This window comes from Corvus cornix, chromosome Z, assembly GCF_000738735.6.
Source record: "Corvus cornix cornix isolate S_Up_H32 chromosome Z, ASM73873v5, whole genome shotgun sequence".
NCBI classification, from domain to species: domain Eukaryota; kingdom Metazoa; phylum Chordata; class Aves; order Passeriformes; family Corvidae; genus Corvus; species Corvus cornix.
Window position 1 is genome coordinate 5,883,052 of NC_046357.1, and position 26,183 is coordinate 5,909,234.

General features: G+C 39.2%; 1 long non-coding RNA gene across 1 annotated transcript; it reads left to right on the forward strand.

The window, feature by feature from the left end:
• The first annotated feature begins 969 nt into the window (after window positions 1-969).
• On the forward strand, window positions 970-22,215 carry LOC109144087. The gene is made up of 4 exons (XR_002273334.2): window positions 970-1,138; window positions 10,053-10,170; window positions 12,565-12,675; window positions 21,473-22,215. It is a non-coding gene; the product is annotated as an uncharacterized LOC109144087 (long non-coding RNA).
• Window positions 22,216-26,183: the final 3,968 nt, after the last annotated feature.

Sequence of the window (26,183 nt, forward strand, 5' to 3'; positions counted from 1 at the left end):
AGAATAAGGAAGCAAAGTAAGGGGTTTTACAGGAGCACTTAATGTATAAAACCTGCTCAAAGCCAAGTACCTTAAAATGGAGTCTGTTGTAAGGTTGAGTTTTTAAGATGTCAGTTTCCTGCATCTCTGTCCCTTGTAACGAACAAGCTAATTGTAATTGCAGCTCTGCCTCCAGTAGGAAGGCTTTTGTACTGAAAGAGCTAGCCTTACAACAGAGGGACTGACTGTAATTGTCTTCTTGATGTGACAATAGGCATGACAATTTAAACTAGAGAGAATACTTGACAGAATGACTTCACGAAAATACACTTTTTATTGAAGGTAAAATATATTGAGGAGACCTACTAGTTAGGTGGGAAGTTTCGCTTTCTTTTTCTTCAATAAGGCGGATTTTATCCTCTGAGATCACAATCAGTCTTGAATGTAAGGATTCCTCTCCTTGCTGTACTCAATCATGCAATCTGCCCAGCACCCAACTGCCCTCACACCAAACAAATGCCATAACAACTTCAGACTCTTTGTATGGATTTAACTGCTGTGTGGTACTGACATATCTTCTCTAGATTAAAGATCCTGGTGGCTCTTTTCTCCTTACTTTCACCAATTTTTTTTGAGGTGAAAAATGCCACCTTTCCCACTGAATCCTGGCTCTCATACATCTACGGAAAAACTGATCAAAATCTGTACATCTCCATTTTCACATAACTAAAGGGGACAGCACTTCTTTTTACTGTGGAACAAAAAAGAACCTGGAAAGTGAGAGGGCTGCTGTGAAAGGGTATGCTCCACATCTGACTTTCTTTCATGGTGTCCTGGTTTCAGCTGGGATAGAGTTGATTTTCTTCTTAGTAGCTATATTTCAGATTTAAGATAATAATTTTGGTAATACACCGACGTTGTCATTGTTGCTGAGCACCACTTACCCTAAGACAAGGACTTTTCAGCCTATCTTGATGCCCTAACAGAGAGGAGGCTGGAGGTCACAAGAAGCTGGGATGGGACACAGGCAGGACAGCTAACCGCAACTGGCCAAAGGCATATTCCATACCACAGGATGTCATGATCAGCATATTAACTGGGGAGAAATCTTGCCAGGTGGACCACTGCTCAGGAACTAGTGGGCATCCAGCCATTGGTGGTGAGTTGTTTTCATTTCCATTCATTGCTTTTCCTTTTTTGTTACTTTGCTTTTGTTGCAATTATTTTTTATTATTACCATTAATATTATTGTTATTGTTATTATTATGTTATATTTCAATTTTTAAACTCTTCTTATCTCAACCTACAAGTTTTCTTTTACCCTTTCAATTCTCTTCCCCATCGCACCAAAGGGGAAGGGAGCAAGCTGCTGTGTGGGGCTGAGTTGCTGGCTGGGGTTAAACCATGACACATGCAAAGTCAGCAAGCTAAACCCCTCTAAATTCATTGATGGGGTCAGGAAAAGCCCCTTTTATTATATTTCCTTTTACTTTTATTATATATCCTGTATTTTTTTCTATGCAAAACCAGAAGACTTCAATGACTAGAAAGTGAGGTTGAAACCTCTTTCAGGTACTCAAAAAGAAAAGCATATGAAAGGAACTGAAGGTGCCCATCAAGCTGCTCCATCAGTCCTCCTCCTCAAATGGACAGGGCAGAAAATATGACTGAAGTCTTTTCAGTTACAGATAAGCACAACATTCACCAATTACCAACCAGCACGGGCAAAACAGACTCAGTTTGGGGAAACTAATTTCATCTATTACCAATCAAATCAGAGCAGAATAATGAGAAATAAAATCGAATTTTAAAGCCCCTTTTCCCCCACCCCTCCATTCTTCCAGGGCTCAATTTCTCTCCCAAATTCTCTCCCAGTGGTACAGGGGGACAGGGAATGGAGTCTGCAGTCAGTTTATTGCACAGTCAGGTCATCCCACATTGTCACTGCTGTTGTTTTCTCCTCCATGGGAGGACTCCTCTCCCTCTTCCACTGCTCACATGTGGGGTCCCTCCCACAGTAGACAGTCCTCCACAAGCTTCTCCAAAGTGAGTCCTTCTCATCATGAACTGCTCCAGCATGGGTCCCCCATGGTGTTACAAGTCCTGCCAGCAAACCTGCTCCTGCATGAGCTCCTCTCCCTCTGGAGACAGTTCCTGCCAGGACCCTGTTCCAGCACAGGCTTTCCAGAGAGTCACAGCCTCCTTCAGGCGTCCACCTGCTCTGGTGTGGGTCTCTCCATGGGCTGTAGGTGGGTTTCTGCTCCACCATGGACCTTTATGGGCTCAGGAGCACAGCTGTCTCACCATGATCTTCCCCACAAGCTGCAGGGGAGCCTCAGCCCTCAAGCATGGAGCACCTCCTCCCCCTCCTCCTTCATTGACTTTGATTTCTGCATAGTTGTTTCTTTCACTCTTCTCTCACAGCTGTAGTTGTGCAACATGGTTTTTTCTCCTTTGAAATACACTGCACCAGAGGTGTTACCACCACTGCTGATGGACTTGGCTTACTGACTTACTGGGCTTAAAAGTAATTTTGAGCTGGGACTCGTCTGAAATATGAACTGTGGCACAACAAAATAAAAATATGTTATGTGAGCTGGTCCAGTATATTTCTTTGGATACTACCAATTTGGTTTCCTGCAACAGAGACAAGATTAATAATGCTAAACAACAGACATGATGCAAAAGATTTGATGTTACTCTTTTACAGTAATAATTTAAAGCCAGTCAGAAAAAGAAAAACTGGTTCTATTCACACTTGCTGAATCTGCGAAACTGAAAATATCTGCAGAGATGCTGTTTCTCTGGGTTCCTCAGGAATCCTTTCCGGGTTTCTGCTAGGGCATTTATACCTGAGCCCATCAAGGAGGTTATATGGGATCTGGACTGCCCGGAAGCAATGGATCTGGAGCCTCCCCAGGCAATTACTGACCCTGCAGTCAGCAGTTTCAGTACTGACATTTGCAGCTCTCTTGAATGGATCTGCTGAATCTCCTGATGAGAACCACTGGAATTTCAACATGCCAGGCAGAGAAGCAGACAGTTTTGTGTTCCATCATTGGGCTGGCTGCCTGGCAAGGCTTCTGGGGAATTTGGGCTGCCATCCAGATTTGGTGGGTCTGGGCTGTTCAGCATTTGCACAGCAGGAAGGCTTTGTTAATGCTGTGAAACAGGAGTACCAGTCTAAGACTGTAAAAAAGAGTGAAGGGGAAAGAAACAATTTTCAATGAAGTTGGTTTGAAAACCAACTTCTGAAGTATCCATGTAATGGAATTTTCTTGCCCAGAGTAGTTTTTACAGCTATTCACCACAGTATTTCCAGGTGCAGAGAGGCTCACACTTCAGCCATTTACTGACATAAATGCCTTGCTGTTCCAAGGAAAGGCTCATTTGTATGAAGAGGAACTGGCAGACATAAATCCAGTGTGACTGAGAACAGGACTTCCTGTATATGAGCAGATAAACCTAACCACTCAGTAATGGGAGAAAGGAGTTAATGGTTTTCTATGAAATATATTATCAACTTTTAAATAAGGGCTAGGGCTACTTTATCACTTAATTGAGAAACTTTGGAATACTGTTATATATGGGATAGAACACTCAACCCTTAAAAGTTAGGAAGCTGATTAGAAAATTTATCTTTTAGCCATCTTGCTGTTTGGCTATTAAAACCAAGCACTTGCAGCTATGCATGCTAACAGCAGGAGGATTTCCCATCTGTGGTGTAATTGCTTTTGTCAGTTTGTTTCAACGCAAAAAGGTGCTGCTGTTTCACAGAGAATTTGTTCAGGGAGGTTCCTGGCACACCAGCTGTTAACCACTGATGTCCTGCCAAAGAAACAGAAAAAGTTGCCTCTCTACTCTGCAATAAACTTGCTAGGATTGTGTACCTGTAAAGGAAGGAAAGAGGGGAAGTAGGGGAAAACCTACAACAAATCATTTGCTATCAAACTTGTTTGGCTATAAGGTAAAGTAGGTTGTGTTTTTTTCTAGATTTTTGATAAATGAAAAAAAACTTCCTCCCACTTAAATTCAGTTAGTTCATCCTCTTTGTCTTTTTTAGCTCTACTTAGGGTTTTTAAGCCTATAAAACTATTTTTAAAAGGAGCCATTTGAAAGCTCTGTGTCTACTTTTCAAGCTGGAATCATGAACTATAGCTTGAAACAAGTAACAAAATTTAGTGGTAATCTTTTTTTCTCTGAAGTGATTTTTAGCAACTTAACACCTTGCTTAAATAGTTGTTAGAGCTTAAAGACAGACTAATGACGCCAGTAGGTTTGACTTCTCTAGGTTCCAGATAGGAAATTAGACTGCAAGAAATTGCAGCCTTAGGCCCTTAGATCTCACAAATATCCATCCTAAAGTCCCAGTGAGCAGTATTCTCCTTATATTCCTTTGAATACGTGTTTAGAACATCAGTTAGGTCAACCAGTGATGTCAGGACTTTCACTCCTGCTATCTTCTTAAGACTGTCCTCTCCAACAGCAGCTGTTCCATGAGAAAGGAAGGAGAAAGTACTAAGACTAGACTGTGAGGAGGTACGTGTTCTGCAGGAAGAGAGGAGTCTCAACACAATTACCAAAACTGTACTTAGACTATGTTTATTTGAAAAAAAGGAAATTTACTTAAGGGGAGCTATAATTTTGGGTAGTTTGTGCAGTGACATGTTGGTGCTTTGTGCTCAGCTCCTGCAATCTCTATCCATAATTGACTGTGATATTTTCTTACAAGTGGTGAGGGTTTGATATTACTAAAGAAGTGAGACCAGAAATAACATGAGGGACCTAACTGGCTGGAAATCCTTGCCTGTGTAGTGGTATTATTAACATGGTGTTCTGGCTATGGAATCTGGAGGAGGTGGGAAATTACAAACATTTGGTGAAATTTTGAGGCCACTGTGGTGCTTCCAAGTTCGGTTTGATCCTCTGCTGGAGAGAGTTCCAACCCACATCCCTCCTGCTGCCCTCGGTATCAGGGTATGGGCTGCTCTGCATGCTCCTGTAGCTTGTTCAAAGGTCAGTAGATAAAATGCCTAAAACATTCTCATGAATAAGGACTCTTCCCCTCTGGTAAGTGTGATCATTACCTGGCTAAAGAACCAAGCTGACACTTGTTTTCTGGTTTTTGTCAAATGAATCTTGAATCCTTTTGCTGTGCAGCAGAACAGCTTCAACAGGATGAAGCAGAATTACTTCTAAAGCAGAATAGCCAGTAATAATGAGAAGAATGAACCTTGCTCAGTGCTTTGAGGGGAGAGAGGAAGGTTCTGGACTGAAGATCATGACCTGGCAGAGGTACCACCTTACAGACACCCAGATGTGAGATTTTTTTTGATCAGATTTTCCTGCTGGCTATCCCTAGTAATTAAAAGCTTTTTGTAAGGGCTCTGACATCTACTATTCAAGCAACACGACACAACTCACAGACTTTCAAGACTGACCCAGAGTCCTTAGTATTTCATGTAACATGCTACACCATAACCTTGCCTTTCCTGCCCCCTTCACCCCCCAAAATCAAAAGTTTCTCTATGCTGAGAATAAAACTTTTCACCAAGTGCTGTTGAAGATTTCATAAATACATTTTTTTTTTGTTTGCAAAAATGATGCAGCCTCAAGGTACTTTGTATTTTAAAGCAGGGTAAAAATTGGCAAAATTCTCACTGAATTCAGGAGTGCTGCATTGATAGATTTAGTTTGAGAACCCTGAGGGTTGCATTTGCTTGGCCTGATATATTCTGACAAATATGACTAAACATTATTCTCGCAATTTTTTTTGTTTTCCTCTGGTGATTCATAGCTTAGAGTCTATTGTTAACATTGGATACATGCCACTTTCACCACTGAACATATTGCAGAAATCTAAAAACATTTCTGAAATATCTAGATGACAAAATTATTAAAAGCTCTTGATGATATGCGGTGTATTTGTAGCTCATGAGTGGGAGAACCATTGCATACTAAACATTATTCAGAACTCATAGTTTATAAGCCCATTTGCTTACTGAGAAAAGGCTTTTGCTATGTGGGTTTTCTTTTTAATATTTTAAGTTAACAAGGTAAGTCACTTGCTTCACGTGGGAAACAGATGTGTGCTGAAAAAGGCAGTTCTCTTAATAAGGAAAGGATGTTAATAAGGCATTGTTGTTATAGTAAGTGTATATGATGTTCAGAAATGCCTATTGTCCCAAGGCAGTAGAATATTTCCCCCTCTGGATTTCTCTGTCTGCCCCAGATTTAGTTCCTATTCTGATAAACTGAGGTCAGTCAAGTTTCCCAGAGAGTACCCATGAGGAAGGAGTGTGTGCTTCCTCCCTCTGCTTTTTAACCCTCTCCAAAGCAAGAAGGCTCCACTTTGTGTAGCAAAACAATAGCAATCTCTCCTTCTCTGTGACTAAACCCTCCTACCAACATATTTCCATCTGAATATTCTTAAATGTTAACTTGCACCAATCAGGTGTTTTTTCTCCCACACAAGAGTGCACGACTAGCTACTGTATTTATCTGACTTCAAGGGTTTTGTGCTCTGGACACTGACCATAGTGTCTGAGAGCCTTCTGCATCCTTCAATTAAAAAATTGAAGTCACTGTGTATTTAGCGGTTTAAAGATTGACACTTTAGTTGGAATTTTAAGAGAATGATAATTTCATGACAACATTGGCAAAGTTTAGAAGTAAAAATCAACATCAGTGGCTGAAATGCCTGAGGATCGCTTATGGGTTCCATAAAGATGTTCCATGCTTCTAGTTTATGTTCTGGTTAAAAATTACTCATCTTGAAAGTTAGGATCAGAGTCTCTGAACAGAAGTGTGGTGTGCATTCAGCAGCCTCTGGATGGATGAGAGGTACAGCAGTGCTGTGTGTGCAACCCTCACCCCTTTGGGTGCTGGCTTTTTCTGTGCATGAGAATGGTCCTTTGACTGCACTGTAATCAAGGTGTGCAACGACCCTGAGACCAGCTCAGCTGGTAAGAGCTTGGTGCTAATAATACTAACGGTCATCGCTTTGATCTCTGTATGGACTCTTCACTTAATAGTTGGACTTGATAATCCTTGTGGGGCCCTTCCAACTCAGAAGGATGTGATGTTTGTGTAATTGCAGGCATCTAGACATGGCCTTGGTGTGTGAAGCCTAAAGAAGTCCCAGTAGCTGTTTAATCCTGTCTGAGAACCTGGTGTATATTTGATTGCTGAAACCTAAGATGCTGTAGCTGTTTTGTTATCATTTCCTTGGCTAGGCAACTCAAAGTTACTATGATTATAAGCAAGAGTTTCTGGTGCAGAGGTATCTTGTAAAAGGTCTCAATTTCCCTGTCTTGATTTAGTCTTTCATATCTAGTTACTAAGGGTCTGACTATTTTATTAAAAGCAACCCTGGGATATGATGTCATTGTTCGTTACTGAGGAAAGGCTCATGAGAAAAGATGGGTCTTGCATTATGCTCTAAAAATAGTAAAGGTCACTCCCGTCAACAAAAGATAAGATTTTTCAAGTTAAGGAAAACCCTATGTAATCTCACACAGACAGAGCACACAAAACCAAGGCAAAGTGCAGGAAATACACCAACAAAGTCCAATTGTGGGAAAAGACATTCAAAGTACTTAACACTATGTTAATGAGAATATCTTTTCCATAAAATATTTACTAAAATTCAAGTTTTCTGACACAAACTATACAATAATTCTGCAAAACTCTTGACTCTGGGAAAGTTTGAATTCAGCTAAAGCCAAAGAAGAACTTTTTTGAAAGTAATACTCTTTCAAAGTATTCCAAATAAAATTATTGGAGTTCCTTCTCTCCTATGAAGAGTTGCAGTTTTCCAGTTTTATTTCCAAGGAAACAAAATATCTGTCAAGTTCTGATATCAACAATTTCGCAGAATGAAGTAGTATACAAAATTCATGTGATTAGGGGGAAAAAAACCCCTAAATATCCTTATTCTCATAACTGAGGACTCCTTGATCAGCTCTTCAGTTTTTGGAGCAGTATAAATCAGTGAATTTTAGATGAGGCAAGAGAGAAACATCAAGTAAATATGTCAATAAACCCCACTAAAGGTAGAAGAATCATCATTTTAATTTTGAGCATTAAATTTGGGCTTAATCAACTCAGTAGGATGCAGTTGAACTAACCCTTCATTGCAAGACAAGTAGAGACAAGAAAGGACAAGACCATGCTCACTGAAGCAGTGTATCAGCCTAGCGCAGTGGAAGGAAAGGTGTCTGCAGTACTCTGTGTGTGGAGGGTTCTATGAAGAGCAGAGGCAGTGGGAATGAAGGGGAGAGAATGCAATGGGAACTTGTGAAACTGCCACCAGAATCCAAATGTCCGTAGACCACAAATTAATAAAGGTGCTATTCTGCATGGAGGCAGAGCTCAATAACAAGGTCTAAAAAGTAGGTCGCATGCCAGCACTAATATGGGCCCGTGTTAGTACCTGAAGATCTAAAGAGTCTGGATACTTGGAGGAATGGGAGGGAGGGAAAGTTGTCTGCTTATGTTAGTGCAATGAACCATGTGCTACATGGCTTATGCAAAAACTCATTTTTTAGGCTCATTTGACCTTCACAGTATGCAAACTTATTTTCAGTACAATAAGCTTCTGATAAATATTTATTGGTATTCTATATGAAGTAAACATTTGTAGGGGGTAAAGAGGAAAATGTTTTACACGTTTTTACATCTTTTGAAGTAAAAATCATGGTGAAAACAAAAAACCACAAAAATTACCTTATAGCAAATTTCCCATAAATTTAGTATTTTGTATGACTGGGAAATCTGTAGAAGTACAAAACATTTTTCTGAATTTGGAAAAGTGATGGAGATTTTTAATAGAAGTATCTAAGAATAAAAGTAATTGATGGCAATTTTCAATTCTATCTTCTCTCTGATGATACTTGAAGGTATTGACTGCTGCTACTGATTTCCGTGGATACTGCTGTTCTAGAATTCACATGATATTTCAATAAGAAAGACAGTGAATTTTTCTTTTCCTTCTAGAAAACTGGTTGTAGCTGTTGACATCAGCTAGGTATTATGGATAAATTCAGCTAAAAAGACTAATTTATTTTTCAGAATTCCAGGCTATTCCCGAATTTTCTGGGTATGTTTCCACTGTTTTAATGTTCTGAGGTTTGTGTATACATACATGTCCTAACATATTGTCTCTCTAATGCCCCAAACTCCAGCTGAGTTTGCCCCATGAAATGTCTGCCTTGACTTAAGCATTCAGAAAGCAAACCACTAGCAAAGTAGTTCAAGATACTGAATCCTGGATTTATATTTCTTATGAGCGTTAAGGCATACAGTATTACTAGTTTCTAGGGATTCTAAAGGCAAGCAGGAAACTCAAGAGAGTGCTGGTTCTAGAGAAACTTGCCAAAACAAGTATCTCAAAGGTTTTTCTGTCAGTGCCTCTGCCAGAGAGAGCCTCTCAGAAGATTCGTGCTTCGACCTACTGCTGATAGCAATTAAGGATGCTAACTGTTGAAAATGCATACAAATGTGCAAATTTCTGACACTCACCCGGATGGGACCAAGATGTCCTAAGTATTATTTCTGAACTGGTTTATTTTAGTTTACTTTTTGGTGAAATGAGAAATATTGACACTATTGAAATTTCCACTTCTCCCTGTTCAATGCAAAAGTAGCTAAGGTGTAGACAACTGTGTGCAAATGAATGCAACCAACGCAGTCTGGGTAAAGACAGAAACAGAGTTTTTTGTTCTTTGTTATCTTTGGCTCTAGTAAACCTTGTGTTGCATGTGGTAATTATTGCTTGGATGCTGAAGATTTTTGGCCAGGAGCTTTATACTGCCAGTTACTACAGGGTGGAAAATATATGCTTGAGATATCTGAAATTTAATTTCTTCTGCTTCTCATTGAGGGAAAACAAAAAACCTAATAGTAGGGGCATAATGATAGATGGAGACAAAATTTAAACCAGGTATGTTGGCTGTATTACCTGGGAAAATAGAGTGTCATGATTAATTTAAAAAATACAATCTGAAAACCCAGAAGAGAGTTTCATTAAAAATATTACTTTCTTCTTTCTTTCTTATTCCTTTTGGTTTTAGTATCTCTTCACAAGCTAAGTATACTATGCTGTTTTATGAGTTGAAAGGAACTGCTTACAAAAATGAAGAAAAGCTATGAAGTTTTTGAAAAATGTATGGGATCCTTTGAGGATGGCAGGTACTCTAAACTTACTGGTATAATTTTAAGCAGGTATGTCAATGATTACTTTAAAAAAAATAGCCAGCTAATGCATATCTATACAGGTTTAAAAAAAGACATTAGCAGCTGAAGAGTGAAATAGCTTTCTTGGGATTTTAAACAAGCTAAAACATAAGGGAAAATTAAAGAATATCTTTCCATGGGTCACAGGAAGTTTATCTATAAATAGAGCATGCATTTGTTTCATAGCTAGCAGACTGCAAAAAACAACTCTTGATGCAGAACTGCTGTAGAGAAAAGGCAGTGAACTGCACTGGTACAAGTTGTACATCTATGCCAAAATGCTGTTCCTGGGGCTGGAAAAGTCAAACTAGAAAAGGCATTACCTCTTGAAATTTTCCTTCTCAGCAACTACTGAGAATTTTACAAATAAAGTCTCAATTCTCCAAACAGCCTGAAAAAATTAGTCACATGTCTAAAGTTTCAATAAATTGCTTGGGAGCAATACCAAGATCTTGTATGAACTAAGTATCTTCACACTTGTTTCCAAGATAGTGAAAATGGCAGTTCAACCCAGATGCTAAAATTCTTGGTTTAGTCCCATTCTATGTAAGAAAATTATTAGAAGACAAATAGGTCTTCTATTGAACATTAAAGAGAAATAATAAAGAAGTACCATAACAAATATGGAATGGTTTTGTGTTATTCATGAGAATAATTCATTTAAGAAAAGAAATTGCAGCTCCAGAAATTCAAAATCCATGAGACTGTCACTTTCTGGTAAACTAAACTTAATTTTGTATATGGAAACTTGCTTATAAATGTGCTGTGTTTTGTTGTCAGTTGCTGTACAGCTTTTATACAGAATAACAAAGTGCTGCTGCTAAAGACACCAATATTAACCCTTGCACCAGTTGTTCATGATTCTTCCAGCCAAACTACTCACAACATTGTAGGGGGAGAATATGCACTTGATGATTTGCTTCCTTTAATGGGTAGTTAATATGTTGACTCTAACTTTTTGCAAATGACTCGATTTGTCAAACAGTGCTTTGGGCTAAAAAATAAATAAATCTGTCCATGCACATTCACATTTCTCAAGCTGATTCCTCTGAGGAAGTTATTTAGTTAAAATTTCCATGTTTCTAACCCCTAGTCTTGATGGGACCTGCCAAGCAGGTGCCCACCACCCTACTCCCAGACTGTCACACTGTGATCCCTCCAGAACTGCGAAAAGGGACGGGCTTTCTGGCGCACAGAGAATGTACTGTGCAAGAAAGTAGTTTCAACTGTTTTTCTGCTCTTCATGGAAGTTTCCATACCTGAGCTACCTTGAAATCATCACTTAATTCCAAAGTTTTTTTGTGGTTTAAAAAGCATCACCTAACACATGCAATTAGGTCTCAGCTTACCTTGATTTACCTTTGGGAGGAAGAATTTGCTTTAGAAAGACACACCCCATTTTAGATTCATCTGAGAATAAGATGCTCACAGCCTGTGAGCAAAGAACTTAATGACTTGCAATGCCCTTACTCGCACTGCTACATTCACAGGCAGCTCAAGAAAATATTTTTCTTGCATGGCAAGTTATTGCAAATAGCAATCACATGTTGAAGGTGCTTCATAATTAGTGGTGGCTAACAACCATAACCCTTTGGCTCTGATTTCAGTTTCTCCTATGGTTTTTATTCACCAAGAAACACATGGACAGTTGTATCTCAAATCTTGGCTCTTAATAAAATCAATGGAGGGAAGTCTGGAGCTTAAACTGGGAATGTGAATGTTTTCTCTGCCCAGCAGAGATCTCTGCTCTCCAAAGGATGAATCTGGGAAGATCAGTCAGCAATACATCAGCAGCAATGCTGGCTGCAGTACTGGGGATCTGGCAGTCACCAAATTATTTATTGTAACTGTTCCAAACCCATGTCTGGGAACTGTGCAAGAAGCAGAAAAGCCTGGGGATTGGTAGCATGCAGATGCATCGATTGTATGCATCTCTGGTAGTTTGTTTGGCCAAGCTGCAAACTGCCTTAACCTGTTAATAATTGGTGTCTCAGCAAACTTCAAATTAGTAATATTTATGGCAGCCTGTCTTGCTGCAAACAGAAATAACAATTTTGCCTTAAAGCAATAATATACAGATGTATGCTAGGACTCCTAACTCCTTTGCAAAATAAATAATTACATAAATTGTATCAAGGCTTCAACTGCTTCAAGGCTTTTGTTACCTTGTAATATATCTTATTTTCTTGATTTCTGTCTGAGCTGAAGTGATTAAAATCCTACCCTGTTCCTAAGACAGCTAAGAATCAGTCAACTGAGGCAATGTACAATTCATGTCTGACAGATGTGTTAAATGTCATTAGCATAAAAATCAATCCAAATCACGTAAAAAATTTCTCTGTTGGACAGGTAGAAACAACATCGCCAACTGGATGTCTAAAGGGGAAGAGGGGAAAAAGAGCATGTCTCCAGAATGCTGATATTGTCCAGATTTTATGTGAAGGAAAAGCAGAATACAAGGTAATGTTATTCTGTCCTCTCTTTGTTCTTCTAGGACTATTTGTAACTTTTTTGGTTGGAAGTCTTTCATGACATGGGATAGGTTCTCAATCCGTCTGGCATGTGCTTCTTGTATCTTGGGCAGAAGTGCTTAAGGTGTCCCTTGGTTTTAGTCTTTGTTATCCTGCATCTCTCTTGTGGAAGGTATTACCTTTCCTTCCCATGTCCAGGGACTGTCTTGTTTTATTTTGGTCTTTTGTATCAAGATATGCGTTATATCATCTATTTTTATCCTAGAATTAGCAACTTATTTCATTAATGTGTATAAGACCTGCAGACAGGATGTGATTAATGCTTGTTACCTCTCATTAATTTATATTAGATACATATATATTATATCAGAAAACCAACCCTTTAATTCTGATCTCTCTTGAAAATTCAAAGACAATCTTGATTACATCTCAGCTACCAGTTATTGAGCAAATCATGCCTACACTGGAACCAATCCAATTGCTTAGATTGCTAGTCGCTTGCACAAACTAAACAGTGTGCCAGATAGAGCAGCATTTTATGAATGTACAAAATGCTACATAAATAGATCAGAGTTAAATGGGTACGGGAGATCATTTTTTACTGACAGATCAATAGATTCCTAAGTGCATTTCTTACTATGAAATACCATTTTGCTGAGAGCTTTGTTGTCCTGGCAGTGTCTGATACACAGTGAGGAACATTCTTTGTATTATCATAGTCAATTTCAGCTCCTGGTATTTTTGTTTCTGACTCTCTCCAGCTACACTCTTCTGTGTGTTTGCTACCAATGTTTCTCTATGCTACTTGCAGATTCAATTTTATTTTTTTCCTCTGAATTCTTATTTCTTAGTGCTTGGTTAATGTCTCACAAAGTTTCTGAAAACAGTTAGTTAGGTGTTAGGAAATGTACCAAAACCCATCCCAGCAGCTGAATGACACCTAGGTTAGATATTTGCAAGCTCCCTTATTAATTTTCACTGTGAAACTGTTAAGGTACTGACCAAATATTTTATTCAAGTTCTCAGAACTTCTCATAAGAGGCTCATAACTTGACTTATTTTATTAAATCTTATAAGAAGTATATTAGATGATCTTAAAGAGTGAGTGAAATGTCCAAATACCTGGAACCTAAAATTTAAATTTAAACTCCTTAGAATTGAGTTTAGCTACATTTACTTCTCTTTCTTAGAGTCACTTGGTGTTTTGGCAGAATTGAACATTATTTAATAGAAAGCATTCAGCATGTAATATTAGAGGTACCTATAAGCTTGATAGAGGTAAGGGCTCCTTGGGGCCAGATTGGCTAGCCTCTGTAGGGTGCTAATAAAGCTACACCATGCTGCATGTCTAAATTAGCTGTGCAGTTAAACTCTCCTTAGGCCTTGCTCAGTGAACCTTTACATACCAGAGAAGCAGTCTTTGATCAGATCTCTGCTGTTGGGAGCCCCCATACATGGGCTGATGGAGGATACCATTTGGCTGGCCTTTTTCAACTTAATTTTTCAGAGAAGCCTCATTTTAAACACTGAGACCCAGTAGCTCTGCGGCTATGCAAACCTGATCTAGGAATGTGTGCCAGCTGCTACAAAGAGCGCTTTAATTTACCACTTATTTCCATGAGCTTTCTGTTCCCTGCCTGCAACTGCACAGATGCACAGATTCCTTGAGGACAGAGTGTTCTGGATGGATTACATCCCATGTGATGTGCTAAACTTCTTTACCTCTGATCTGCTCTGGTGCAACACAGGGGTAACTAGCCACGGCTAATCATGGCAGACAGGATAATCAGGGAGCCTGGAAATGAAAATCAGAATTTAATGCATTTTTATTCAGTCAGTTAATATTTAATTAATAACTAAAGTGTTTTGATAGACAAAGGTCTCAAAGTTTCATTTACTTCTTTTTCTTTTCTTTAATGGTTACTGCAAAAAGTTCCAGGTACTGCAGTTACTTTCATGACCAAGGAAGGGAGACAGTGTCAGTACAAGCGGTACCTTGCTTATTTTGTTCTGTTGGATTTCTTTCATCATCTTTTGGAAGAATTTCTAGCTCAATGCGTCTCTTAGCAAATATTTCTTCCCAACTTTCTAATTTATGTCTCTCTTAATGAAGTTCTCAAGAGTCTTCAGCTGCATGTGACAAGAGTTTCCTGAATGTTAACCTGGGGCTGTGTCCTTTTGTGGATCATGGTAATTTTGAGATGACTTACAAGAATTTTAAGTAGCTGCATTTTGCTTTAGGAAGCATACCAGACTGTCATTTCAAATCTATGAGGAAACATAGGTATGATACCATTCATCTGTGCTTTATTTCAGTACTTCCAACTGAGAGGAATTAATCTTGACTCTGTACCAAATGATACTATCCCTCCCCTATAGTAAAAAATGTAACAACAACACTTCTGGTGTTTCCCTGATTTTAAAAGAAAATGCATGGCCACAAAACCTGCATATCGAGGGGGATCATGATTCTGGCAGCAATATCCAATCTCACACTTTAATGCTCTTTCCAGTGATGAGTTTGTGTCTGTAGATATGTTCACATCTGATCTTAAATTATGTTATTATGTTAGTTTGATATACAGGATGAGCGACAAAGAGAGAAAAATCAGTATGATCATCACAGTACAAATGCAGAATATTCAATATCAAACCACTTATCCAAGCAAACATCTCTAAGCACTTTTGTCTACTGTTATGATATTAAACTGCATATGCCTCATAATCTAGTCCTTCTAATTACTCTTTCAATTTCTTAGTGCAATAAAAAAAAATGCATCTGTAAAACAGAAGTAATTGCCTTATCTCCTTAAATATACTGGGGAAAAAAAGTATATTTATATTTGAATGTCCATTCAATGGTTGTTTGAAGAAGTCATAAAAGCAGATGAAGGATACACTGTCAGCAGTATAAAGGAGTCCTTCCCTCTTGAGGTCAATTGAAATGTAAATAAAAGGTGACTGACAATAATTACACCAAAGACAATAAACAGAAACAGGCCCACTAGGCTTGATTGCTCAAGGAACTTCAGAGGACAGACATAGCAGGAGTTATGGCACAACTGTTTCCACAAGATGCCCAAAATGCCTATAAAAAAACTCTGTGATATATAAACAGGTAGAAAATATAGTCAAGGTTGCATTGCCACTCAGGGCCCCATGAAGGTGTGCTAATTCAGTAAGGAGTCCAGGTGTTTATCAATATCAGGCTATACTGATTTTTGAATCATATCTTACAAGCTGTCTTGAGATGTCATGACACTGCTTTACAGGCTCATGATCCCGAGTCTCTGCTTTAGTTTAACTGATCAGGTCAGCAGGGCAGCACTGAGGCGAGGCGTGCTTTGGCCATCAGACCCTTCAAGTGTAGATCATGCTACAGTAACTTTTCCAAGGAAAGTTGTACCAGTTGTTTGAATCCGTACAGTGGTCTCCTTTTACATCAAGACTAAGTTCAATTCATATAGATAAAACATCTATTTAAAATATATTACCCGCTTTCAGCCCCAACACCCTAACAGGAGAGCTTGTTAAAGAGGCTCTATTCCGATGTGCAGAATGCAGGAAAATGTATGAATCACAGCATCACAAAACAGGCAAGATCGGATCCAAGTCTGAAGATTGTACAGTCCCACCCCACTGCTCAAAGGAGGACCAGGTACATCACATTGCTCATGACCACTTCCAACCAGCTTTTGAGCATTTCCAAAGAAGAAGACTAAAGATCATGGGCCACCTGTTCCAGTGTTTGGTCCCACCATCTTTAGTCTACATCCATTTTCATGTATTTGACTTTGTGCCCATTGCCTCCCATCACCACTCCCCTGAGAACAGATTCCCTTCTCCTTTAGTCTGTCTCTCCCATCCTGCTAGAACTCTATATACACTAAGGTCTCTGCTGAGCCTCTCTTCTCCAGCCTAAACAGTCCCAGATCTCTCTGTCCCTGTACGGCAGATGCTCCAAGCTTCAAGCTCTTAATCTCTTTCCTGGCTCTCCACTGGACTCGCCCCAGCAGACCCAAGTGTCTTTTGTATTGGTGAGCACAGAACTGGACACAGCATTCCGGGTGTGCCTTGCCAATGCTGAGCACAGGGAAAGGATCACATCCCTCAACTTGCAACGCCCTTCCTAAAGCAGCCTACAATGCTGTTGGCTGTATTTGTCCAAAGGGCTCATGTTCACCTTCACATCTACCAAGACCACCAAGTCCTCCTCTGCAGAGATGATTTTCAGCTTGATGAGATCAAATGACTAAATCATTTGTGTGGTAGGTGTGGTATTGTCCAGGGTTGTCACGTGTATAACTCTCTATAAAATTGATCATTGCTGCAAATACTGAAATAAATGTGTGTAAACAATACAAAACTGCTAACTGCTAACTGTAAAATTAAAGGTTTATGTTCAGTACTACACTTTCAGATGTTAACAGCTTCCAAAATAACCATTTCCAAACACATAAAATACAAAATAGTTTTAATTACTAGGGTGTTGGGATGAGAAGTAACTTAAATTGTTGAATATGCTTTGCCACAAACACTGTAATTTATCTTATGAGTTTACCTGCAGCTATGGCAAATCACTTTTTCAGTGGAATCTTACCGTATTCTTTTAGTATCAAAAGATAAGTGTTCCATTTGGTGGTGACTTTCCAGACTGATTTCTACTGAGCCACCATCTAGGTATTTCATATAAGATGGGGACAGCAAATGTGGGAAAAAAAATATATCTTCAAGAAATATCAACATTATGTGTTATGCTATTTAAAGCAAATTTTAAAAGTGGAAACCAAAAGCCAATCACAACCACCTCATACATCCTTTAAGAAAAGGATAGAAATTATACTAAAATGCATTTAATTTTTGAAAAGAAAACCTACGTGAGTCTACTGCTCTGATGTGGTAGGGCAGACAGAGGAAGTCCTGAACTTTTCCTCCCCTTAAGAGATGGCACCAGCAACCTGGTAAGCACCACTGGCTCCCAACATAGGTCTGCCTCAGCATATACTCCTGCTGCTGCTACTGCAAGTTTCAGGTGTCAAGATACTTCCACCTACTTCTTGTGTTTAGTTGCTTTGGTATCTTTCACACAGAAATAGAAAGGGCAAACCCACATGATCTGTGTAGGGAACATAGGCAGATGGATAAGGGTTGAACTGCAACCTCCTAAGCTTGGTAGCTGGAGCTCATGGTACAATCTGTTCTGTGAAACATCCTTTCCCATGTTATTTCTGGCTGTTTCTGCAATGCGTCATCAAATGCTATTCATACTATGAAGCACAATGATTGCATTGCTCTTTAATTCCCCTCAAGCTTGCCGTGACTGTTGATTAAACAGTATGTGGGCTATGATTAGCTTCAATGTAGAATACAAAATTGACTCCTACCTGCTCAGGAGGATCTCCATAGCAGACAGTGCTTTGGTTTTTTCCTCTTGAACCGAGCCATCAGTTTTAGGACCATTAATGTAATAGTCATGCAAATATAAACATGAACCACTGAAAATATGGAATTTGTCTTCTTTTTGATCAGAATAATAAAAAATGAAAATATTTTAGACTTTACCTCAAGTTTCAAAATCATTTAGTCTTTATAACTGCTGCTGCTGTTTTGTGATACTTGTCTCCTCCTTTCAGCATTTCCCCATTCTTCTCCTTTCTCCCAGAGAAGTACCAGACATACAGTTCAACAAGTTCTGTTGCGACTTTCTGGCTTCCAATAGCTTTGGCCTGTGAATATCCTTGGTATCTACTGGCAGTTCAGCTTATTCTGGGTGCTTTTCTCTTAGTGTCTATCTCATACTTGGTGTCTAGTTCTCATGATATCTGTAGGAGCTTTCAACAAGACTCCTACAAAATCTCATCAAAATTTACATTTTGTTAAAATTGAGTGGCTTGTTCAATGGATAAGGAAGTGATTGCACAGTCATATCCAGAGGGCAGTGGGGGACAGCTCAGTGTTCTGGTAGATATTGGTGACAAGTGATGTCTCTCAGAGCTATACACTAGTACCAGAGTTATTTAATGTCTTCATCAATGGCATAGACAAAGAGATTGAAGGCACCCTTGGCAAGTTTGCCAATGACACTGGGCTGAGTGGTGCTGTTGACCCTCCTAAAAAGACATGATGCCATCCAGAGGGACCTGGACCAGCTCAGGAAGGGACCATGGACATTTATGAGGTTTAACAAGACCAAGTGCAAGGTGGTGCACCTGGGTCAGGGCAAGCCGTGGTATCAGTCCAGGCTGGGGAATGAAGGGATTGGGAACAGCTCTGCCAGGAAGGACTTGGGGGTTCTGCTGGGGGAAAATCTCAACATGACCCAGCCATGGGCACTCTCAGCCCAGAGAGCCAAACGTGTCCTGGGCTGCATCCAGAGCAGTGTGGGCAGCAGGGGAGGGAGGGGATTCTGCCCCTCTGCTCTGCTCTGCTGAGACCCCACCTGCAGTGCTGCATCCAGCTCTGTGGTCCCAGCACAGGTATGACATGGACCTGTTGGAGTTAATCCAGAAGAAGGCCGTCAGAAAGATGATTATCTCCTATGAAGACAGGCTGAGAGAGTTGGGACTGCTCAATCTGGAGAACAGAAGTCTTCAGGGACACCTTATGGCAGCCTTCTAGTACCTAAAGGAAGCCTACAGGAACATTGCAGAGGGACTTTTTAAGGGATGTCTAGTGATAGGAAAAGGCAAAATGGCTTTAAACTGAAAGCAGGTTTAGATTAGACATTAGGAAGAAATTCTTTACTGTGAGTTGCTGAGGCACCTCAACAGATTCCCCAGAGAAATTGTGGATGTCCCACCCCCAGAAAGGCCAGGCTGGATGGGCCTTTGAGCAACTTGGTCTAGTGGAAGGTGTCCCTGCCCCCTGCACCAACCACCAACAAAACAGGAGAACAACATAAGAGAAACCAGTGGCTGGAAGTGAACCCACATAAACTGAAGACAGACACATTTTTAAACATTAAACTCATGTTTTAAACAGTGAGAAAGTTTAATCATTGGAGCGAAGTTTCAAGTGAAGTGACAAATGATTCATTTTGTGTTATCTTCAAATACAGGCTGCTTTTCTGGCATGTACTTTAACATGTACAAGCTATGTGTCACAGAAGGGAAAGTTATCCTGTGCTCTGAGCAGGGATAAGGGAGAGAAATTTAATGTTTGTGATATAGGGAGATTAGGGAAAATTATGCTCATTCTTCTTTAATCCCATCTGTTATTGATATGAGTGTGATTGCATGCACAAAAATGAGCGCAAAATGTCTGACTTGGTCATTTTTATGCTGCCAGTTTCATTTGTGAGTACATGTTCTGAACATCTGTATTCTTTCATTGCTTTGCAGGGGTCACAAAGTCGCTTTACAGTGACATCCCCCCCCCGCCCCCCCCCCCTCCCCAGTCTCAAGGGAAGAGCTTCAGAACAAAGCACCGGTCTGCAAGAGATCACTAAGAATTTCTGTGTCTTTTAAAAAAATCTTTTTAATCAAACTCATCCTCATTCTGGAAATTCATTAGTGATTGTTTATTTAGTATAATGGCTCAGTTCCTTTCTCATTATTAAAAAGTTCCTTCCAAAGGAATATAGTGTTTCTGTCTGGACACCATGGAGTAGCTCATATTTCTGTTCTATTTGTTGATGTGCCAATTTTTAAACATGAATTCTGAGATCCTGAACTGTGCCACAATATAAGAATCTGCACAGTGACAATTACTGGCAACTTGCACTGGCACTGAGGTATTGTGAAATACGGTGTTGATTCTAATTATTTTCTGTACCATTTCCAACACTAGAATCCTAAATTTTCAAGACTGAATAATAACACGTGGTAGAATGGAAAGAACTCTTTCAGTTTCTACTTTCCATTAACAGCCAGTATTACTATTCTCTTGCTTTTCATCTTTCCTGTTAGGTTGGAACAAAACAAAACCTAAGAAACAGCAATTTTAATTTTTAGGATAGGGCCTTGCTCTCTGAAAAAATGAAATAAAAAACTTACTCATTAAAATAGACACTCGCTGAGACCAACTAAATTCACAGCTGTTGTTGCATTGCAACACCAATGAAATCAGACGGTAAAGCTCTGAAAAATCTTAAACTCCGTGAGAAATGGACTTTTCAAAGTGGTTTTATGAAGACATTAACCAGGTTTACATTGTTTTCTTATGGCAATTATGCTAAAAATCAACTAGTCTCCTTCAGCGAAAATTACTTTTGTTCAGACAAAAGAGAAAAATATCAATAAACTATATTTTAAGCCAGTGCAAATGGATTTAGTTTTTTTGAAGTCAATAGATTTATCCCAATTTCTATTAGCTAAGGATGAAGTAAAACTGTGCACTACTAAAAATGGCTACTTTACCTCTTTTAAGTCACAGAAGCTGCTCAGAAAGCATCATATTCTATTACTTTTCAGGACTTCATTTATTGCTGTGTTTTGCCTCAGCAGGATATTCTAATAATGGTATGGGCTGGGTGTCCAGCATCCAAGTGTGCTGCCTGCTTTTGGATATTTCTAACATTCCCTCTTTACCATCCCTCCTCTCAGCCTTTCAAGGAGATGTTTGAACAAAAAAAATACTAGTTGTCTTCAAATCTCCCTGTAAGAAATGAAAGCAGTCCTTAAATCTTGGTGGAGGGAATCTACAACAGGGATATAGTATTTCTCTGAATCCTCAACTATGTTTTATCTCAGGATGTGTGCATGCGACAGCACAATGTGAGGGCTGAGCATTCTTGTGGGGCATCTCATGACTTAATGTTTTCTTAACTTTCCCTTCTGTCTTTTAAGGTGTTTCCGTGCACTTCACGAAGTTCCCATTTCCAAAGATTTTCATCTCCTACAGCCACACTAGCAATTCAGTAGCAACAGTTTGGAGAGCCACAAACAGAAGAAGCGAAGGACCTGGAGCACAAGTCCTATGAGGAGGGGCTGAAGGAGCTGAGGTTCTCTAGCTTGGAGAAAAGGACACTCAGAAGCGACCTTATCACCCTCTACAACTGCCCAAACGGAGGTTGTGACCAGGTGAAGGTCAATCTCCTCTCTCAGGTAACAAGTGAGAGGGAAAAAAAGGAAGTGGCCTTAAGATGCAAAAGGGGAGGTTTAAATTAGATATTAGGGAATTTTTTTTCACAGAAAGGTTTGTAAGGCATTGAAAAAAGATTCTCAGGGAAGTGGTGGAGTCATCGTCCCTAGAATTGTTCATAAAACATGTGGATATGGCACTCGAGGACATGGTTTAATGGTGAATATGGTGATGGTACTTGTTGACAGTTGGATTTGATGACCTTAAAGATCTTTTCCAGCCTTTATGATTCTGTGATTTTGCTACTTATGAAGCAAGCAACAGCTTCGCCATCTCAAGAGACCAGATCACCACATCCTTTACCCATGGCATGACCAGATAAAAGAGATACTTAGATAGCAAAAGCCTGCTTTGATCTGGATGACAAATCTCAGCCTCCCAGTTATCTCACTGTCAGCCAGTATTGTCTATCTGTAATCTACACAGCGTACAAGGGTTCTCATAAATAAATAAGACATTCATGTTCCAATCCCACTCGTCCATGTATTGACTTTTATTCATACATGTTCTGTAATCAACCTGCATAAAAAATTAAACTCACTGCTTCTTCTGCAAAGAACACTTTAAATATATGAAGGAAGAAAAGCAGAGAGTAATTGCAACATGCTCTCCAGACCAAATTTGTTAGCTGGCTAATTTCAGAACACATCTTTATACCTTGATGCTTTAGGGGAGGGTGGATATAACTGTAGACTTAGGGCACAGTAAGTACCCATGACTGTCGTGGAACACATTTGTTTGAGGAAACTTGTCCCTACACTTCCACCAATGCAGTGTGGGCTCTCAGCCTCCCCACCTGCCAAGTAAATCCTGCAGGATGTCGCAGGCAGAGTGTCTGTTTCCTGCTAGGCAATGCCCTGTGACCCTTGGCAGCAGGAGCCTCTTTCCTTTCAGTCTTACTGCGCTGCTTTGTGTCCTCTCTGGGTGAGAGTTGAGAATGCTGCTCCCTTGGAAGGTTTTGGACTAAACCCCCAGGTAGGAAGGAAGTGATGTGCAGCATCTTTTGTCAGAGGTAAAATGCAATTAGCTTGGAGGATGTGTGAGTAAAGGAAGCTTACAGGAAAATAGAATCACATGACTCTGATGAAGCATTTAAAAGCACTTGTCTCAAAAATAGGATAAAGTGAGTTAGAATGCAGGAAAGCTGGGATCCTTAGGCATAGCATTTCAGTATAGCCCAGGTCTCATAACCTATTAAAATGTATCTTTTGCCCCTGTGAATTTTCACAGACAGGATGGTTGTGAGGTCTTTTCTGTCTTTTCACATGAAGTCACAGCAACTGCAGATCTAAACTGTGCACTTATTTTGAAGATGTAGAACAAAAAATTAGGTTTATAATAATATATCTTTATCTAGTGTGTCATGTCTGTATACAATTTTCAGTAAGAGTAATGGAAGGTTTCAGTCTCTCTGGAATTTGTATTTGGTTTTGGTATCAGTGATTGTCAGTATCAAATCTGGATTTTTCATTTTCAAATATAGTATAATTAGTTTACTGATTTAGTGAAGTCAGACTCTTATTTATATGGTCCTTCTGTAACTGAAGAATATATTCATTTTTATGTTGAAAAAATTTAATTAGAGAAGTTGGTTGTGGTTTTATGTATTTGGTTCATGCAATTTTATGACTGAAACTATAGGTAGACAATATACAGTACATTTGAATAAAAACATAATAAAAAGTCAGCCAAGGAGATGAATTTAATAAATTCAAAATGATTTGTGGCAGAGTGACTTTCCCAGAAGGTCAGCTTACTAAATTCATTTCACAAGGGTTATTTTTAGCAATTTAGAAATTTCATTTGGAACAGCCAGCTTAGATGTGATGTTAAAATTGGAAGTAACAGCCACAGCTTTACAAACAGGAAAAGTCTGGTGTAGTACCACATTATAACAAAATTGCGGTTAATTATGCCACCAACAGAACAGAATTTTGGCCATAAAGTTGATAGCAATTAAAGATATAAAAGTGATTTCAAAACATGTTATTTTTATCCAGTAATATTTATGTTTGTTTACATTGGTGCAGAATAATTTTTGCTCTCCCTCTTCAGTTCTTCTGCTGTGAAATGAAAGAGAAATTAATTTGATAAAAATGTCTCCCAGCAATGGGTTCAATCAACATTTCAGGGATTTTCTGATACCAGAACTATTCAGATAGATATGTGCCCCATTTCCTTGAGCAGATGAGACAAATGAAATTTCTGTAGGATTATTTACAAGACCTAAGTAGAGTTGTTCCCAGTGGACCCTGATTTCCTCTGCTTGTTCAAGCTGTGATTAGTGCAAGGCTGGAGAGGAGCCACCCCCCTCCAGGAAGCCGAGGTGACCAGTCACTGACCGCTGTGTGCTCTCTCCCTCACGGCAGATCAAGAGCCATTCTGGTTTGCTCCTAGCTTCCTCATCAGGATGTAATGATACAGCCAAGCCATGAGCCACTTCCTTTGATTGCACCTCCTCTGCTAGTGGCTGGCTAGATAAAGGACATTATATAGCTTCACAATCTCTTTGATGGACACAATTTATCAAAGGGACATCCTACCCTTCCTTGTGCAACTAGGACTACGTGGGGCTGTGTACGTGCTCCCAGTCAGGAGACATTGAACTGTCCAGGCTGTTCTGTTTCTGCTCAAGAAATGCTGGTGGTACAGCACTGGCACAAGTCCCAGATCTGGCACCAGCAAGAATCCACTGTGATTTTTTTAGAATTATATGCCACTTGATCTCTTAGAATTTTGTCATATGTTGCCTAGATAGCTTAGGCATATGCTTGCTTATTCACAGCAGTTATAAAATTATCCTCATTAGTGATCACAGTCACTCATTTAAAAAATGGCACTAAAGTTAAAGGAAGGTGGCAAATAGATACCACACTGTATGATAATGCACACAGAAGATAAATCATCCACAAAATTTACAATTTAAAAGCAGCAGCTCCTAAGTTTATTTTTGCAGCCTGCTCCCATTTCCACTGATAGTATAGGGCTTACAGCCTCTGTTCAGTTCATGAAATAGGGATTCTTGATACCCACTTGAGAAGTATATGAGACAGCATCTAGGTCCAGGCAAGGGAGGTGGTGCTGAGAAGAAGCTGGTTAGAGGAGAGGCAGCCTTTATGACATCAGAACATTTTCAAGATCCTAACTGTGTATTTTGGCAAAGGAGTATTTAAGGAGGAAGCATAAAACAGACATTGGTTTTTTGTGGGAGTTGTTCTGTAGTTTATTTTTTCAAGAAGATTATTTTGTGTATCAGGGACGCATTAAAAAAAAGCAAGAAAACGCTGAATGGGGAATGAGAAATTTGGGAGTGGTTGGTACCACAGGTGCACCTGAAGTAGAAGGAAATGAGAAGAGAAAATCTCATGTCAAATTTTATCATTAGAATAAAAAGCCCTTTAGAGTAAAATAACAAAATTCTCACCTCCACATCTCTCTTCCTCTTCATACGCGAGAGAACTGATGTTTTGTAAAGTCAGCCAGTACTGTATCAAGGTGGGGATCAGTGAAATCAAGAGAGAAGACAGCCTATCTGTTGTGGCCAAATGATAGAGAGAAGGAAAAAGGGGGAGAAACTGAAGAGCAAATAAGAATTATTAGTTAAACAACTAAGAAGTTAGTTAACTTATAATCCTGGGAAGAGCAAATGGAAATACTCAACACCCAGACTAAATCAAGTAGCTATATTCCATATAAATATTCTGGCCAGTCTGCCCTTGTTATGGAGCAAGAGAAAGAAGTAGGAGTTTGCAAGGTTTTGTCAGTACCACCTAGAAAACCAAAAACCATCAAACCCTGTGGGTACTGCTGCTGAGGAAGGTAATAAATATGCTATTCATTTAACCATTCATTATGTGGTGGACATATCAAGCAAATAACACCATTAAAATACAGAACAAAACTTAGCGTATTCCAGCACTTAGAAAACTGTTAATGATAAATGTTTAACCCTCAAACTAAAAGCAGGCAGGTGGTCAGATATGTAGTCGATAAAACTTTTTTTGGTACAGTAATACAAAAACCACTTTCATAAATTATGCAAAATGTGTTCCATGAAGGACAAGGAGAAGTGCTTTTTTCTATATTAAATGAAAACTTCATCAAATAGTAATACAGTGTTTACTAGTATATTACAAGACCTATATTACAATCGTATATTCATCTCTATCACTAAATAGATGTATTATTGAATCTGAAGATTTATTATCCTGCTTCTCAATACTCAGAAAACTAGTTTCTGACATTTTGTGCTTACATTTTATTCAGTTTTTTTCTGCTAGGGAGGCACACTTTGTAATATTTTCTGAAGTTGATAGCATTCTCAAAAAGAGCACATCTTACTACATTGTAGCAATATAAAAACGGAACAGGAGAGTTAGATGACAATTACTTTGACTTAATGACAGCTTAGCTTCC